At 38.0% G+C, this 17332-nt stretch overlaps 1 protein-coding gene across 1 annotated transcript in view; it reads left to right on the top strand.

The window, feature by feature from the left end:
* The window catches only part of SLC35F4 (solute carrier family 35 member F4), a gene marked incomplete at both ends in the record, with an annotated part of 286092 nt that overhangs the window by 88696 nt on the left and 180064 nt on the right, over positions 1-17332 (top strand). The window lies entirely within an intron of this gene.

Raw genomic sequence — 17332 nt, 5'->3', positions numbered from 1 at the left:
CTCTTTTAGGAAGGAAGAAGTAAGGAATGAATGGCTGTTGGTATGCAACAAATCATGCCTGCCACATGTTGTTAAAAAGTCACTTGTTAGTCTGTTTAAAGAATGTACCCCAGGGCCTCCCTGGTGGCGCAGTGGTTGAGAGTCCGCCTGCCGATGCAGGGGATACGGGTTCGTGCCCCGGTCTGGGAGGATCCCATATGCCGCGGAGCGGCTGGGCCCGTGAGCCATGGCCGCTGGGCCTGCGCATCCGGAGCCTGTGCTCCGCAACGGGAGAGGCCACAACAGTGAGAGGCCCGCATACCGCAAAAAGAAAAAAAAAAAAAAAAAGAATGTACCCCAGAGATCTACCTGTATCCGCCTTAAGTCTGTCATGATGGAAGTTCTCTTCTGTTTTATTGCTGAATAAACTGTGTGGACTGCTAAAAAACAAAAGCAAAACCAAAACTGAGTGTAGAAGATACTGTTGTAATTTGTGTGCAGTTTTCAAATAGACGTCACTGTCATTTTGACACGCTTGTGACTGTGTTGAGTACACTTGGCTCTGGTTCTGTGATTCTTATATAGATGGTTAGGTGTTTATCTTGTTCTCTAGGTGTTTTCTTCATTCTCTATATGTTATTTCCTTGCAGGGTCTGTCAGTCGGCCTTTCATGTAATGATGCTGTGTAATGACCTCAAAATCTCAGGGGCTTACAACGAAGTACTTTTTTCCTTGCTCATGGGTCTGTGGTGTTTCCCTGGACTCAGGTAGCATCAGGCTATGTTCAGGCTATGCGTCTCTTCTGGGGTTCAGACTGAACGCACAGTGACTACCTTAGTATATTTCCCTGTGGAAATGGCAGAAGTACAGGAGGGCAACCCAAATGCACAAACCCATTTTAAGTCTCGGCTTGTATTACTTTTACCGATATCCCATTGAAAAAAGTGAGTCATATGGCCAAATCCAAGCTCAGGGGATGTGGCAGTACAGTCTACACACTACCAGAATATGGCAAGGACATATAATACTACTATAAGAAAACGACAAATTGAGACCCATAATTATATTTACCATACAGTGTTTAACATGTTATATTTGGGGCTTAGCTATTTTTTTTTTCTCTTGGTTTCCATTTTCATAAGGCAACTGGTCTTTTCTGTGCTTTTTAAAATGTCTTTTTCATCAGAGGCTTTTCCTCCCAGATAGCTTTGCATAAGTTTTATGGGCATAGAATACTTTGCTGTTACTCCTCATAGAATGTTTGAGTTGGAAGGTACCTTAGAGTTTCAGTTCTATCACTTTGCAGATCAGAACACTGAAGTCCAGAGAGGTTAGGTGACTGGCCTAAGAACACACAGCTAGCCAATGACAATATATTTTCATGTGCCAAGTGAGGAGCAGGACATTTTAAAGTTCCTTTTTTCCTTTTGACCCTTATGTCCTATCTCATTCTAAGCCAGTTCCCAGGGCCACTTCCCGGGAGGGGTTCAGCTGCCTACTCTCGAAATACTAAGCACAGAATAATAGATGACAAGGGCAGAGGGAGCACGAATGAGCCTCACGCCCCCTCGCCCTGCAAGTTGGCTGGCAGGCAGTGTCCGTCCTCCCCAGCAGGCAAGGCGGAGCCCCAGAGTGCTGGGCTCTGGGGAAGAGGCACAGGTCTTCTGAAGGTCACGTGGATGACCTCTCCCTGAGAACACCTTTTACAATGGTTTCATGAATCCTCCCAGTTGCTAGGAGATTATAGCAAGGTGTTTTCTGTGGACACTTGGGCATGGTTTTGAAAGCCCTTGGGTGCGAGAGAGAGTCATGAAATTAGGAAGTTTGAGATGATTTGTGTATGTGCCAGTGCAAATTAGTGTGTTTCCATATTTTAACGGAGCAGCAAGAGCACATCCATCTTGTCATTGTGTACAAAATTGTGAACAGTTTCATTTGTGTCACCTGTCATCTGAGATTCCCAGTGAAACTGAGTAGCTCGTCAACATCAGGTAATATTTATTAACAGCCTGTGTCTGTGCATGTGTGCGTGGGTGTAAGCCCCCCAGCTTGATGCTTAACTGCTTCATTGGTTTCCTTCCATCCGCTATGGCCAGGAGCCAGCTGTGCCTACTTGTTTCATTCTGCACATATGGTGCTTTCAAATGACACTATTTATATGCAAATTTAAAAACCAATCATTTTTTGGAGGAAGAACCAAAATTCAGTTGGTTGTTTTTGCTGCCTGAGAAGTTCTTTCCACTACCTATCTACTCTTCATGCTTTTGTTTATATGATTGTGATACGTTACAGTGATGTCAATTTGAAACAAGTTGCATAGATAGGATGATAACACTTCTAATCATTTGTAACTTTGACTGAAAAAAAAAGTTATATAAAACTTAAAATGCCCACATCAGAATTAGCAGCAGTTTACTCTGCAGCTGAGGTGATCAAGCAAATGCTCATGAACCTGATGAAAATAAGAAATGAAATGATGATTATCAGAAATGAAACCTGCAGTACAAGGGTGGAGAATTTTACTCTGTGGAACTAAAAAGTTTAATATTTTTATTATTAATTTTATGTAATTATTCACAAGTTCACTGCAGAAATATTTTATACTATAATTTATGTATCACTTTCAGTAATTTAATTGTTTAGAAATCAACTTGGTATTTCCTTGTGTTCCTTTTTCAAAGGAGTGAGATTTGTTCTTTTTCATCTAGTGGTTTCTAGTCCAACTGATTTCTGAGTCACTTTCCTGCAGCTGATATTTCTGACAGAATTTATAGTGCTGTGTCATGAATGATTTAGGATTTTTAATTGTACTTGACCACCACATGGCCAGATTGGTTAAATGACTTGAATGTGTAAAGTTGGCCAGAAATTCTGATGACTTCACTGTGGTCAGTTGAATCACTGGGAGTAAACATGGTGGCAAACTCTTGAATCTTTTTTTTCCTTTCTTTCTTTACTCACACTGGGGCGTTAGTGAATGCTTCCTAAGTGAATGGAGTCTTTGAGCTTCTTTTAGATTACCTAAGAGAAACTTGAGGGCTGAGCACACACATGAAAGCCTAGACAAAACATGAAAGTCTGTTTGCCAAGATTTTTCTATTTTTTCATTGATCCAAACCTGGCAGGCATTCAAAGTTGTATCCATACATACAAACTGACTAGGGAAGGCTATGGCTACATTTAATGGAAATATTAGCAAATAACATTTATTGAGCACTTACAAAATGCCAAGATGTGTGATAAGCATACATCATCTCTTTTAAATCCCGTTAACAACACTTTGAGGCAAGGAGCTCATTTAATATCTATTAATAGATGAGGAAATTTGGTTTCCAGAAATAATGTAACTTGTTCAATGTTATGTAGCTAGTAAGTGGTGGAACATGAATTCAAAACCCAATCCTCTGAATTCCACCAACATCTTCAAGATTTTTGGTCTCTTCATTAATCTCTGATGCCAATATGTATGACAATTGAATCCTTAAAAGGTCATTTTTTTCAGAAATACATTTTATCTGTGCATCTGAAGCACATAATCTTGAGTAGTTTTATTCATATATTGTTTGAAGGGTATTATAGTTGTAACATTTTCAGAACATACCCAAAGAAACTTTTTTGTCTCAGGTTCAGTGGCCAGAATGATAAATGAAATGGGAAATCTTAATGAAGTCCAAGCCAAAGGGTGAGTTAAAATGAGCCATGTGGGCCCACAGATGAAGTGAAGTGAAGTGTTCATGGCTGCTGTAAAGGAGAAAGTTGAAAAAGAACATTTAAGAAATGAGCATAGATAACCTCTGCTTTACGAGTGTATAGATTTTTCTCTAAGTATTGCTTGAGCTACCTCATGAATTTTGCTACATAGTATTTTTATAACTTCTGAACTTAGTGTATTCTCATATCTAGTATGATTTCTTTGAGTCATGGGTCATTTAGAAAGTGTGTTTCTTAAATCTCTAGACATATTTTCTTTCAAGGCTATCTTTTGCTAATTGATTCCTAAGCTAATTTATTCTGTGATGAGAGAGTAGATTTGTGTGATACTGATTTCCTAAAAATTTTAGAAATTTTATTCCTGGCCTACCATATGATCACTTTTGTAATTTTTTAATGTATGTCTGAAAATATGTGTTCTGTATACATATGTATATGTCGTATCTTATTAATTGTGTCTTTGAAATCTTTTGTATCCGTATTGTCTGCTTAATCAATGAATCATTGAGAAAAGTGTTAAAATTTCCCACTAAAGGGTAGATTTATCAGTTTAAAGAAAAAAGAAATGAACATAGAAAAGGAGAAACAAATGTAATTTTTCTCAAGTATACCCCTTTCACTATGCACTAAATTGTATTCTGTTAATCAGAGGTCCCTGGGCACATTCTTGGGATTTGGGAAGTTACACAGTAGAGGAAGGTGGGCCTTTAGAGAATTCTCTTCCCTGCTTTTCAGACACAAGTTTCTATTTTTTAAAAAAGATAATTCATACACGTTTGTTTTGTTGGGTGCTTTAAAAAGCAATTTCTCAACTGTGGCCTCATTTCATTGTCAGGGAAAGCAGGCAGAGGAGTTCCCATTGAAGTGGCTGGGTCATCCAGTATCAAGGAAAGGAAAATGGAGTCCTAGGCCAGGAGTCAGGGTACTACCATCGCTGCCATCTAGATTCAGTTGTGATGTCTGGCATCATCACAGAGATATTTCATGTCATGTAATACTCTGGGTAATAGAGGGCTAATTTTTCAATATCAAAACATTTAAACTACTTGCAATCATTTGGGTAAATGTGATTAACTTGATAATTAATCATTTTGATTACATTTGTATAATAAAATAAATATTTTCCTAGTTACTCTGCTGGTGATGGGTATGGTTAAACTATCCTTGATAACCGAGGGTAGTTTGGTAAACATTTGTTACTTGTGCTACTCTCTCATGCATGGATGTCCTCTCAAAGATTACTGGGGTGTATTGGTCTTACTTGGATTGCTTTGCCTTCAGAACTCTGTTGTTCTTCTTATGGTTTTCCTCCTTCAATCCTTAGGGAAGATTTGTTCTGGGAAATTTATTTACTGGTGGCAAGAATTGACCACATGGCTTCTGTGACTAATGCATACTGATTTCTCAGGGCCCAGAGTTAGCACTGGCTTCTGAGAAACTCCATTCGAGATCCTGGGGACAACATGGCAGCAACTGTGTGGAATCTGCTTTCACAAAGTAACTGGCAGTTGCCACAGACACTTAAGGAATTGTCAGTTAGTTTCACATTTCGGGTCATGTTTGAGGGATTGTTTCTCTAGAGCCTCTTTTGCCACAATTTCTATTAAAAAAGACTATTCTTTACACAGCTATTTTTTAAAGTTGAGTAATCGATATCTGGTGGAAAAGTTACAACTAAATATGGTAGACTGGCTTTCCTGATAAAAGATGTATCTTTACTGTGGCGGAGAGGGAAAAAAAAAAGACTTGATAGCAGACAGACCTGGGTATGAATTCTGGCTTTGTCTCATACTAACTGTAAGACTTTATGGTTTCCTGGCTTTGTCCTGTACTAACTTAAGACCTCAACAGGGTGTTGTCTGTTGCCTCATCTATAACGTGGATCCAAAAGTGACTTCCCTGTAGGGTTGGTGGGTTATTTATGGTGTATGTGCCCAATGCATATTCCTAGCTCATCGTAAGTGCTCGATAAAAATTAGTTGATATTGTTTAACATATATAATTGTTTTCAAGGAAGACAGTTGTCTTCAGGGAAGCAGCAAATAGTCTTGGTGTCCCTATATTTTTTATTGCAGAATTTCTTTCCTGAATTTGGTCTTGAACATTACATTTACTTTCATGATCTGGAAGGGAACATTTTGAGAAAAATTTCACCCCCTCCTGCTAACTCACTGTTCATGGCTTTTTGCTTCCTGATAGTGAAAAAGTGACTAAGAGCCTGTGTAGTACAGCATATTATCTAAGCCTCTAGTGTATTTCTTTGGTGTTACATCACAGATAGGTTTTCCTATTTCTATGTGTAATGATAAGGATAGGTAGGGAATGGAAAATGGATTATAAAGCCAAAGACACTGCATGCTGTGCAAGGTGAAATTATTATGAGAACACACTGTGAAGCACAGATGCACCTAGAAAAACATAACTGCACAATTTAAAAATATACTGGACAATTTTATAAAGTGACAACCTATAACTTCAGGGAAACAGTGGGTAGCAGGATTTATGTATATGGAACTAACTTTTCGCCTTCCATTCTACGTTGACAGGAAATATCCCCCTTCCAGTTCCTCCACATATGTTACTGCAGTATTTGTGCAATTTCATTACAGCTTCATAGCACCTTTGGTCCAAAGGGACTTGTAAACTGGGGAGCATATTTTCAGCCCCACTACTGGAAGGCAGAGGAATTTGCAACTGCACATTAGAAATTAGTTTCTAGAATTATTAAATGGGATATGGACACAAATGGAAGTGAAGTGTGTGAGGTGAGATTTCAATTCAGGTACATTCATGATTAATAAGTGCAGAGTGAGGAAAAAAAATCTGACTTAATGAACTTGGAACTAAAGCTAGGAGCAAAGTCATTAGAAGAATATGAGGTAAAATTATACTCTCTGAAAGACTCCATCAAAGCTATAAAAGCAGTTGGAGGCCCTGAAATAACACTGGAATTATTTATGAAACGAGGAGTAATCTGTGAGACATCCATGGGGGGAAAGGCTGATTTGGAATTTTAAAATCGGCCGGTGAAGTTTTGAGCGTGTGAAATACTAGTGCCTCTGTTTTTCACACTAAGAAATTTGAAGTGGAGAAATCCTGTGCCCTAAGTGTGCAGGACAAAATAGTTTTTGGTATCAGTCCTTCTCATGGTTTTAAATGCACTGAGGTAGACACAACAACCAGATTTTACTATTCTGTACCATGACTTACAGGGTAATAGGTTGACCTGAGAGTTCCAAGCATTTACTAGATTATGAAACATACCAGGATCCATATTCATTTGCTCAACACGGAGAAAGGAACCTAGGAGATTTGACGAGACAGTTGTTGCAAAATCACATATATGCAAACTCTCTTCCCATTACCCTAACCTGCCGCCAGATTCCCTAGCTGCACAGCTTGGGGTGCTTGGAGAGCTCACGAGGAAGAGAGAGGCCATGGAGGTGGAAAATTAACCCAAGAGGTTAAGCCTGCCTTGACCTTTTTCCCCACCCCTCAGAATGCTTGATTGTATACCTTGTTTTTCTGGGAGCTTTGATCATCAGTTAGGAGACGGCCCTTAGCTCAGTGATAATAACTAAGTAGAAGATACAATATTTCTGGCTTCTTAACTGTAAAAGCGAGACACGCCATGCCTGACATCCCCTACCATCACCCACACTTCCCGAAAACAACCCCTAAATGCTGCATGTTGGCCAATGACCACATTGCACAATAATCAGACAGATGTCCTGTCATTTAGGCCTTGCACTGCCACCACTTTGTCAGATGAGAAGAGCCTTGTGACCCCCATGCCCTCCCCTTTGAATTACCCTCTGAAGTGCACTTCTGTGCTACTGCTGAGAGGCATCTACCGGGCTGTTCCCTCACTAGTGCGGGCTTTCATTTCATTGCCCCAGATGGATCACCTGGGACCCCGCTCTACAGAATTATCGCCGGGTTAGTGTTTTTATAATTTTTTTTTTCCTGTGAGTTTTTTGTTGTTGTAGTTGTTGTAGGACTTCGTCTTCTAAATTCAGAACTGGGACCCTTGGCGAAGGAAGCAGAGATGGTGTTTTTAAATGATTAATGCAAAGCGTCAGTAAAATATTGAAAATATGGCTGCTCTTTTTCAAAAAAGGCTCCCCCTTAGGCTATAGGAAATTGTAGTCGAAATCCATTTAAAATTTATATTACATCAGGTTTTATAAAGAAAGGGGCAGAAAATCCATAATCGTTTCTTTCAAAACCCCCACTTAAAGCTCTGTTACAGAATCTCTAAGCACCCTGACAACTCTGTAAGAGGTACTTTTTGTCCACATTTCTGTACTTTTCACAGGGGCCTCGTAGTAGGTGATGACGTGGCCCCTCTAGCACTGACTTAGTTTTTCTGATTGAATGCCTGCCTGCCTTTGTGGTTCTGTGCAGCCTTTGTTCAGAGATATTTCTTTTTTTTTTTTTTTTTTTTTTTGCTGTACGCGGGCCTCTCACTGCTGTGGCCTCTCCCGTTGCGGAGCACAGGCTCCGGACACACAGGCTCCGCGGCCATGGCTCGCGGGCCCAGCCGCTCCGCGGCATGTGGGATCTTCCGGGATCGGGGCACGAACCCGTGTCCCCTGCATCGGCAGGCGGACTCTCAACCACTGCGCCACCAGGGAAGCCCTGTTCAGAGATATTTCTTACTAAAATCCACAAATTCACCTCCTGAAATGCAAAGGGCAGGTTCCATTCACTAAATGTTAAATAGGTAACATGTTAGATGTGTGACATTGAAATTATCCAGTTATTTTATGAAGTTTGGGATGATTGCATCTGCACAGATTCAGAACCCAATCTTGTATTTCTGTGGAAGAATGTTGAACAGTCTGGTGTGTACTCTTCAGAGAATAAGTTCACCTGCTTTGCATAGAGGCACTTTCAAGGAAAACATGCACATCAGGCGCTATGGCTGAGCTGAAAGAAATCATGTTATGAAAAGGGTGGGTGCCTGGCCTTGTGGGTTGAGCCCATGACTGCTCTTGCTAATGGAAGCTCAGCTGGGCTGTTGGAGCCTATTAACAGGGTACTGAGGCAGAGTAGCAGAATGGCTTTAGTAGAAAAGCCTGTGGGTTGTTCTTACCAGGGTTGCTCTAAGTATTAGGGCTGATGCTATGTTCTCTGAAGTCAGGGGTGATGTTTCCTGGAAATGTCTCACAAACTTAAGATTCTTTAGAGTAACTGGAAAATAAGAACCAAGGCTGTCTCTTATAGAAGTATTCCTCATGGTTGAGATAAAATTAAGTTTCCTTTCCCCCTCCCTGTGTAATTTTTCCTGTGTGTAATTTATGGTAATCCCAAACCCAAACAAATTGAGAAAAATTGTGATATGCCATTGACGCAGAGAGCTATTTTGAGAATTTTAGAAGGTTTTCATGGGGGACTGATTAGCGAATCCATGAACATTGCTGGCCAAAAATAAGAAATTAACTTTGTGAAATTCCCTTCCCCCATTCATTTCACTGTTTACTGTTCTATGGGTCTTGCTGTTCACGGGACGGTTTTGGAGAACATCATTGCATTTTTGGAAAGATGTTTCTTCTTTTCCTTGCCTCTTTAACAAAAAATAGGATTCTCGGTATGTTCTCTTAGAAATAATTTTCTCTGGAGTTGAACTAGGTCTCTAAATTAGAAAGGCAAATTTGTTTTAAAATTTACATCCCTAAGTCTTATTGGGTAAATGGAAAAGAAGCATTTTAATGTAGGCAAAGCCAACAGAATACCCTAAAATATTCATTGTTTTACCCTTTTTGTATTGTCTTTGGTTTTGGTGTCAAGATAAGACAACTCACAAAATGAGTTGGGAAGTGTTCCCTCCTCTTCTATTTTCTGGAAGAGATTATGTAAAATTCGTGTTAAGTTTTCTTTAAATGTTTGGTAGAATACTGGAGAGTGAACACATCTGGACCTAAAGATCTCTTTCTCTAGAGTTTTAAAATTATGAATTCAATTTCTTTAACAGTAGTAGGACTATTTATATTATCTATTTCATCCTGGCTGAGTTTGGTAGTTTGTAGTTTTCAAGGAATTGATCCACTTCTTCTAAGTTGTAGGATTTATGTGCATAAAGTTTTTTGTAATATCACCTTTTTATCCTTTTAATGGCTACAGGATCTGTAGTGATAGTCTCTGCTTCATACTTGATATTAGTGACCTGTGTCCTTTCTCTTTTCATTTTTGTCCGTCTTGCTAGAGGCTTATCGATTTTATTGATTTTTTTTAAAGAACCAGCTTTTTGTTTCATCGATTTTCTCTATTATTTACCTATTCTCAATTTCATTTATTTCTGCTATTATCTTTATTATTTCCATCCTGTTTACTTTGGGTTTACTTTGGATTTACTTTGTTCTCCTTTTTCTAGTTTCTTGATCCATTTAAGAGCTTTCTGCATTTCTAATGTAAGCTTTTTAGTACAATAAATTACCCTCTCAGCACTGCTTTAACTGTATTCTACATGTTGTGACGTGTTGTTTTTTAATTTCAGTTCTAAGTATTTTTAAAATTTCCTTTGAGACTTTCTTTTTGGCCCAAAGATTATGGAAAAGTGTGTTGTTTATTTTCCACACATTTAGAGAGTGGTCTTGTTTTCTTTCTGCTATTGATTTTTAGTTTGATTCCATTATGATCAGAGAATACACATTATAGTCAGATTTCAATTCTTTTAAATTTGTTAGGTTTGTCTTATGGCCAAGGATATGGACTATCTTAGGGAATGTTCCATCAATGGCATTTAAAAATGTATTCTGCTATCGTTGACTGTAGTGCTCTATATGTGGCAATTGGATCATGTCAGTTGATTTTGTTTTGCAGATCTTCTATGTCCTTGCTGATTTTCTGTCTCCCAGTTCAATCAGTTGGTTAGAGGAGGGTGTCAAAGTCCCCAACTATAACTGTGGAGTTTTCTGTTTCTCCTTTCAGCTCTCTCAGTTTTTGTTTTATGTTTATTAAGGCTGTGGTGTTTGGTGAGTACACATTCAGGATCATTATGTCTTCCTGGTGGATGGATCCTTTAATCATTTTTAGTGCCCTTCTTGTCTCTAGTAATTTTGTTTTCTCTGAAGTCTGCCTTATTAGATATTAATCACTCCTGCTCTTCAAAATTAATATTTGCATGGTATATCTTTTCCCAGCCTTTTACTCTTGACCTATAGGTTGTTGAATTTGAAGTAAATTTCTTACAAACGGCATATAGATGAGTTATGTTTTACTATCCATTCTGCCAATCTCTCTTTTGATTGGTGTATTTAGGTTTAAATTAATTGGTTTATTTATATTTAAAATAAATATTAGTATGTTAGAACTTAAGTTGGGAAAGTAACTTTTATTTTCTGTCTAACATTCTCTTATTCTGCCTGAATTTTTTGTTAGACTAGAGCCTCTGTGAGGGAAAGAAGCTATTATCATAGTATCAATACCTTGGCTTCATTAACCTGTGACTACAAAATAAATTTGAATTTCATTTTAAGTATCAATCATCTGATTATCATGTGCTGTGCTCAAACAGGCCCCCCAGTTATTTCTAAGGGCTCTGTTGTATGCTGTCTCATGCTCAGTAATGGGTTTCCATGCTCTTGGGCTCTTGCCTAACCTGCCTTGGCTGCCAATGACTCTCACCATATCCCCACGTTACTGTGTGCAGCTATCTTTGGTTATGTCATTCTGAGCTAAGAGAAAGGACTCCTGCTCTTCTTTTTGTCCTAAGTTCTTCCCATCAGTTTCCTACAGCAAAACAGTGACCAGACCAAAACTTTCCATGAACATTTTGTTAAGGTTTCAGAACTATGGGAGGAAGGTGAGCCATGGAGTAGCCAACAATTACTACACAAACTCAGACACTTCCACAGCAGAATATTGGCTGCCCTGAGTGCATGTGCACATTGTGTCCTGAATAAGAGCATCTAGCCCAGGAGATGCATAGAGGTTGAAATCTAGTCCACTCCCAGTTTATCATGCTCTGTGCTTTGGCTGGGACTGCAGCTGCTTGGAAGGGTCACATTTTTCTAAATCACACAGAGGTAATGTATGAGTTTAAAGTGACCCCGGTGGACCCTTGCTAATACCCCTCCTACTTAACAACTGGCATGCTTCAATACCTCAGAAAGCACCTACCCCCTCATGGCCCAGAGGACTTTGGGCAACCAGATCTTTGTTCAGCATTTAAGTCCTTTGCTGCCTGTACGTTCTCAGACTTTTCGAGACCATACTCTACTTCCTATCAAACACATTGACATAAACATATATCCCACATTAATTTAATATTAATTGAATGAAAGGATTTTTGTAAGTTTCCTCTGGAAATTATTTGCAACTCATTTAATTTATGACTGGCAATGATTTCTTGGCAATCATACATATTCGAGAATTCTTGCAAAAAGAGATAATCTGACCAATTAATTTCCAAATGTAATGACATTTTAATGAATACTAATTTTAACAATCAGTGCTGTTGACACAATGTTACATTTTGTAGGCGCTTAATTAAACATCTATTAATATTAATTTAGCAGTTTTCTTATTTTGGAGTCAATTTCCCCCCAATTTTCATACATTTTTATAGGCTCTTAAAATGCTTGTGTCTGTGGTTCCCAATGCAGAATGGACTTTGTGGGCACCTGCCTCACAGTCCAGATCTGACTGCCAAGAACCTGGAGAGAGCTTATCTTCACCTCATCTGTAAGGCTGCTTTCTGAGTCCCCATTTCCCCACCACTGGTTTGACCCTTGTCTAGGACAACTGATGGCATGAACATCAACTCCCTTACAGGGCAATTCCACCTCCATCCACACATGTGCCTTGCCCTTTAGTCTTCCAAAAACAACAGATTACAGTGGTGCAGCATATACACATTTCCCCAAATTTGGATTTTCTGTCTTGAATAATAACGTGTAGAAAATAAGTGGTCTAGTCCACTTATTATCATAGTTTCACCAGTTTATCAGCTCCTTGAGGTAAAGGACATAGGCTGGTACCAATGCCTAGAGCAGTGACTGGCACACAGGCATGCAATACATATTTGTACACATTTAAATATTTTTTAATAAAAATAATTTAAAACAGTGCTGAGGAGTTCCAGTAAGTTTTTTCTTTTAAAAGTGGTTTCAAGTTTAAGAATCACTGCTTTAAAGATAATATTATCTACAAAGCTATCACTGCCCACCCATGAGACAAAATTTTGCATTGTTGTTGGAACACTTAGCTCCTTGGAGTGGCAGCCTCAAACCTCCTGGTTTTTAGAAAGGAGTCTTTACAATACTTTTGCCTAATTGAAAGTCCATTGGCTTTCCTTACTCTGGACCAAAGGTTCATCTACCACAAAGCATAATCAAATGCTTACACTTTCCTAAAGTGGCATAAAACTACTTGCAACTTTTAAATGGTACATTTTTCAGTTTTAACCCATGTAGGGTTTTAAAAAATCCTAGAACTCAGTAGCAGTCAGGGTCACTTCGATAAAAAGACAATTTAGAATTCTTGAAAGGAGGAGAAACCTTAAACTGAGAAGTACTTCAAGACTTTCCATTAATTTCAAATATTTCTGCTGAAAATTACTGTTCTGTAAATGAGCTATGAACTTGTAGACTCTCTAGATTATGTCCAAGAAGACTAAAGGTTTGAAACAGGTAGAAGAATTTTAGTTTACTTTTGCTTATGCTTAATGATTTAGGTAGATCAACTTGCAGATGAGATAAAGTAAGATGGTCTTGTTCTTGGAACCACATGGCAGGGAGACCAAAAGGATGTGTGTTTTAGTCATCCATTGCTCCATGACAAACCGTCCCAAAGCCTAGTGACTTAAAAATAACAATTTATTATTGTCTCTTATGGTTATGTGGGTTGACTGACTTTGGCTGGGAGGTTCTTGCTTCAGATTTCTCATGGAATTTCAGTCAAATAGGAGTGGGGTGGGGCTGGAGCCATTTGAAGGCTCAATTAAGTGAACATCCAAAATGGCTCAATTACATAGTTGGCAATTGGCTGGGAACTCAACTAAAGCAACTGACTAAAGTGCCTGCATGTAGCTTTTCCATGTGGCTTGTGCTTTGTGGGGCATGGTGGCTGGGTTCCAAAAAGAAGCATCCCAATAGTATTTGTTCCAAGACTTCTTATGACTGAACCCCAGAAATCACAGAATGTCACTTCTTCCATATTCTATTGGTCAAGCAAGACACTAAGACCAGCCTGAGTTCAATGGAAGGATAATTAGATACTACATCTTGATAAGGGTGTGCCAAGGTTACCTTCTAAAGTAGTAAATAAGATAAGAAATAGCATTCTATTGGAATGTTTCCTTTGGAAAATACAAGCTACAGTAGCGTGAAATGGTAGATACAATGTGTGTTTGGAAAGTGGTATCGTTGACTATTAAAGGATTATAAGTCTGTACTTTGCAAACCTGAAGCACAAGCATTAATAATATTAACTATAGTTAATAATATAATATGTAATATAATATAATAATAGTTAATAAGTATATTTATATAACATATTTTGTGCTTCAGGCTCTAATCTAAGATTTTTGTAGGTATTAAGTCATTTAATCCTCATAATAACCCAGTAGATATTATTATCATAAATTTATAGAAGATGAAACTGATGCAAAGAGGTTGAGTCACTTGCCTGGGGTTACAAAGCTGGAAAATAGCTGCTATTCTGGCTCTAGAGTTTGCACTCTCAATCATGATGCCATCCTGCCTCTGAATACTTGATACTCTTTTTACCTTAGATTTTTTTAAGTTAAAACTATTATTTAGTATGTCTTATTAGTTGTATTAAGGAGAACAGATGTCTTTCTTTACATACTTTTTTGCCCACAAATGAGCTAGGGAAAGTAGGAGAGGCAAGGTATCTCTTGGAGCTGGGTATTTTGATATTGGCAGAAAGCATTATCAAAGTATAAATTCCAAAAAGTTAAAAGCATGACTTATACAAATATAAAATGAACACATTTCAAAATGTATTTAACACATTAATGATGGAACTAACAAGATGGGAAAGTTGGTTGAAAGTGAACTGGAGAAACGCTGAAGTTTATATTAATTGAAAGAAAGGATGTTTGAGTAAGATTGATAATTTAGATTTAAAAAGTGGTTAAAGTTCTACAAGACAGTAAAACTACAACTTTGGGGTTCTCTTTTATTTTTTTAGATAGAAATTATTTGTACTGTTGGAATAATTCATTTGCATTGCTACGGGACAAGTTACATTACTATTTTCTGCAATTAATTTCTACCTTTACAGAATTATGAACTATTCAAATCAATAGCATGTAGCAAGGGGAACAAAGGTATAAATCCATAGAAAATCAGAAAACCCTTGGGCAGTGCTAAATAATGCCTAGCACTACACAGAAAGGGTTCTCAGTTATCCCTTTACCCCATGGCCAAGTCTTGGACAATTTTTCCTAACAGAATAAAAATGAAAGTCCCTGAAAGACACATACAGTGCACTTTAGTTGGTTTATCTGCTGTCCAGCATCGGAAAGTATCCTCTTTGTTTAGGAAAAACACCACTGAGTGAGTCTTGGAGAGAAGCAGGGTTTCATGCTCTCTCTGAATCCCAATAGCAAGGATGCAGGCACATAAATTAGATTTGCCCAACTAGATACTCTTGCCTGAGACTCTGAAATTTGAGTGAGTGATACGAAGAAGTAATGGTGGCTTGAATTTACTTCACTGGTAGTAAAGGTTATGGCAGCTGTGTCAGCAAAGACCCCCCACTCAGGTTGTCCTTATGGCATGACTTAGCAGTGGGTCTAACCTCCCAAATATCTTGCTTTCAACCTACTTTCATATCAGTTCTGTGAGCCTCCTAATATCCTTTTTAATGAGCTTCGTTTCTTCTTAAGTAGCAGGAAATGGTTTCTGTTGCTTACAATCCAGAACACTGAAGTATTTGTAGATAGTCACACTTGCCAGGGTTAACCAACATTTGTGCAGTTGTCTTCTCTTCGCAAAACCTTTTATGCTTATCTTAGATGAATTTTTGTGCTTTATTTAAGGGAAAATTACCTTAGTCTCTTGTTAAAAGTATCGGCTGATGGTAGGTGTTTTCTATTTTTTAAAAATCTGCCGTCTTGACTCCATGAGTCACACTCTGTGTGTGAGAATTAGTTATGTGTTGATGAATGTATAAAAGTCTGTACAAAATAGATACCTTAATGTACAGTGGAGAGCTTTAATGTTTCACAAATCAGTGTACATTAGAAGTTATTAATCATTTAATACTAAAGAAGTAATAATTTACTCTTCCTGAAAGTCAACTTTCTAAACAAAGTCTTCATTATCCAGACTTTTATAATGACCTTTTAAAGTTTTCCTGGTTATAGCCATCATCCGTCTTTAATTATCTTTGAGTCATTTTACACCTTTGTAGGGTTAATGAAATCACATTAGGATATTCTACAAAGTAAATAGAGTTTCTCCTGTCAAGAGGACTCACACATATGTATACGTTAAGAATGGAAAAATGTCTCCTTCTGGCCAGTATGCAGTAATGAGGACCAGATTTATCCTTCTGCCTGAAATGGTTAAAAATTGGATAAAATATGTGCAACCACTGTTTTCAAGATACTGGATTTCAGGTAATGAAGGACAATGATCTCTCAAAGATGGAAAACAAATGAGTCAAGTCCCACAATCACCCCGGCTTATTGCCTGGAGAGAATTTCTTATTTGCAATGCAAAAAGAGGGAACCCACACAGAATCTAACAGATTTCCTAAATTGAGGAGATGGAATTAAGAATCTAGAGAATTGGGAGAAAACAATTCGGCTAGACATCAAAGGGCAGAGTGCCAGATAGCAGAGACTTATAATAGAGAGAACTCAAGAGATCTGCCAAGGATTCCCTTTGAGTTTTCAACAAATTACATCCATGTGAAGAAACTACCCAGGGCCAGGGAAATAGTCTTCCAAAAGGATGGCAAGTGTCTGAGGCTTCCATAGGATTGGGAATAGTGTCTATTCACAGTAGCCAGATAGGAGAGCTTCCTAATTATTGGGGCAGTGAGAGAGTACTCAGTAGGGTCTTGTCTCAATAGTAGAAAATAATTAACCCCAGACTAAATGCTGTTCTGGTCCTGCCTAACAGATCTTAAAAGCAAGACCAAAAAAAAGAAAAAAACAAATCAAATTGTTTCCAAGTACCTGAACTATGTCCCACAGAAAAGCTCAAGTATATTTGTAAGAAGACAAAAATAACATATCCATCACCCAATATAAATAGAAAAACAATTATAAAATTCATCTGGAACCACAAGAGACCCCCAATAGCCAGAGCACTCTTGAGAAAGAAGAATAAAACTTGAGGAATAACACTTCCTGATTTCTAAATATATGACACTCCAAAGCTACAGTGATTAAAAGTATGCTGCTTTAAATATATGGATACAAATAGGTCAAAAGTAAAAGTATGGAAAATCATACATCATGTAAATGTTAAAAGTCAAACTCATAGAAACAGAGTAGAATGGTAGAATTGAAAATAAAAAGAAAACTCAAGTGGCTGGCTATATTAATATCAAACAAAGATTTCAGAGCAAAGAATAATACCAGGGATAAAGAAGGTCATTTGGTAATGATAATGGGGTCAATTAGATAAGAAGAGATAACAGTTCTATATATTTATGC

The sequence above is a fragment of the Mesoplodon mirus genome, assembly GCF_964341445.2.
Source record: "Mesoplodon mirus genome assembly, chromosome: 4".
NCBI lineage: Eukaryota > Metazoa > Chordata > Mammalia > Artiodactyla > Ziphiidae > Mesoplodon > Mesoplodon mirus.
This window is presented reverse-complemented; position numbering and strand designations above follow the sequence as displayed.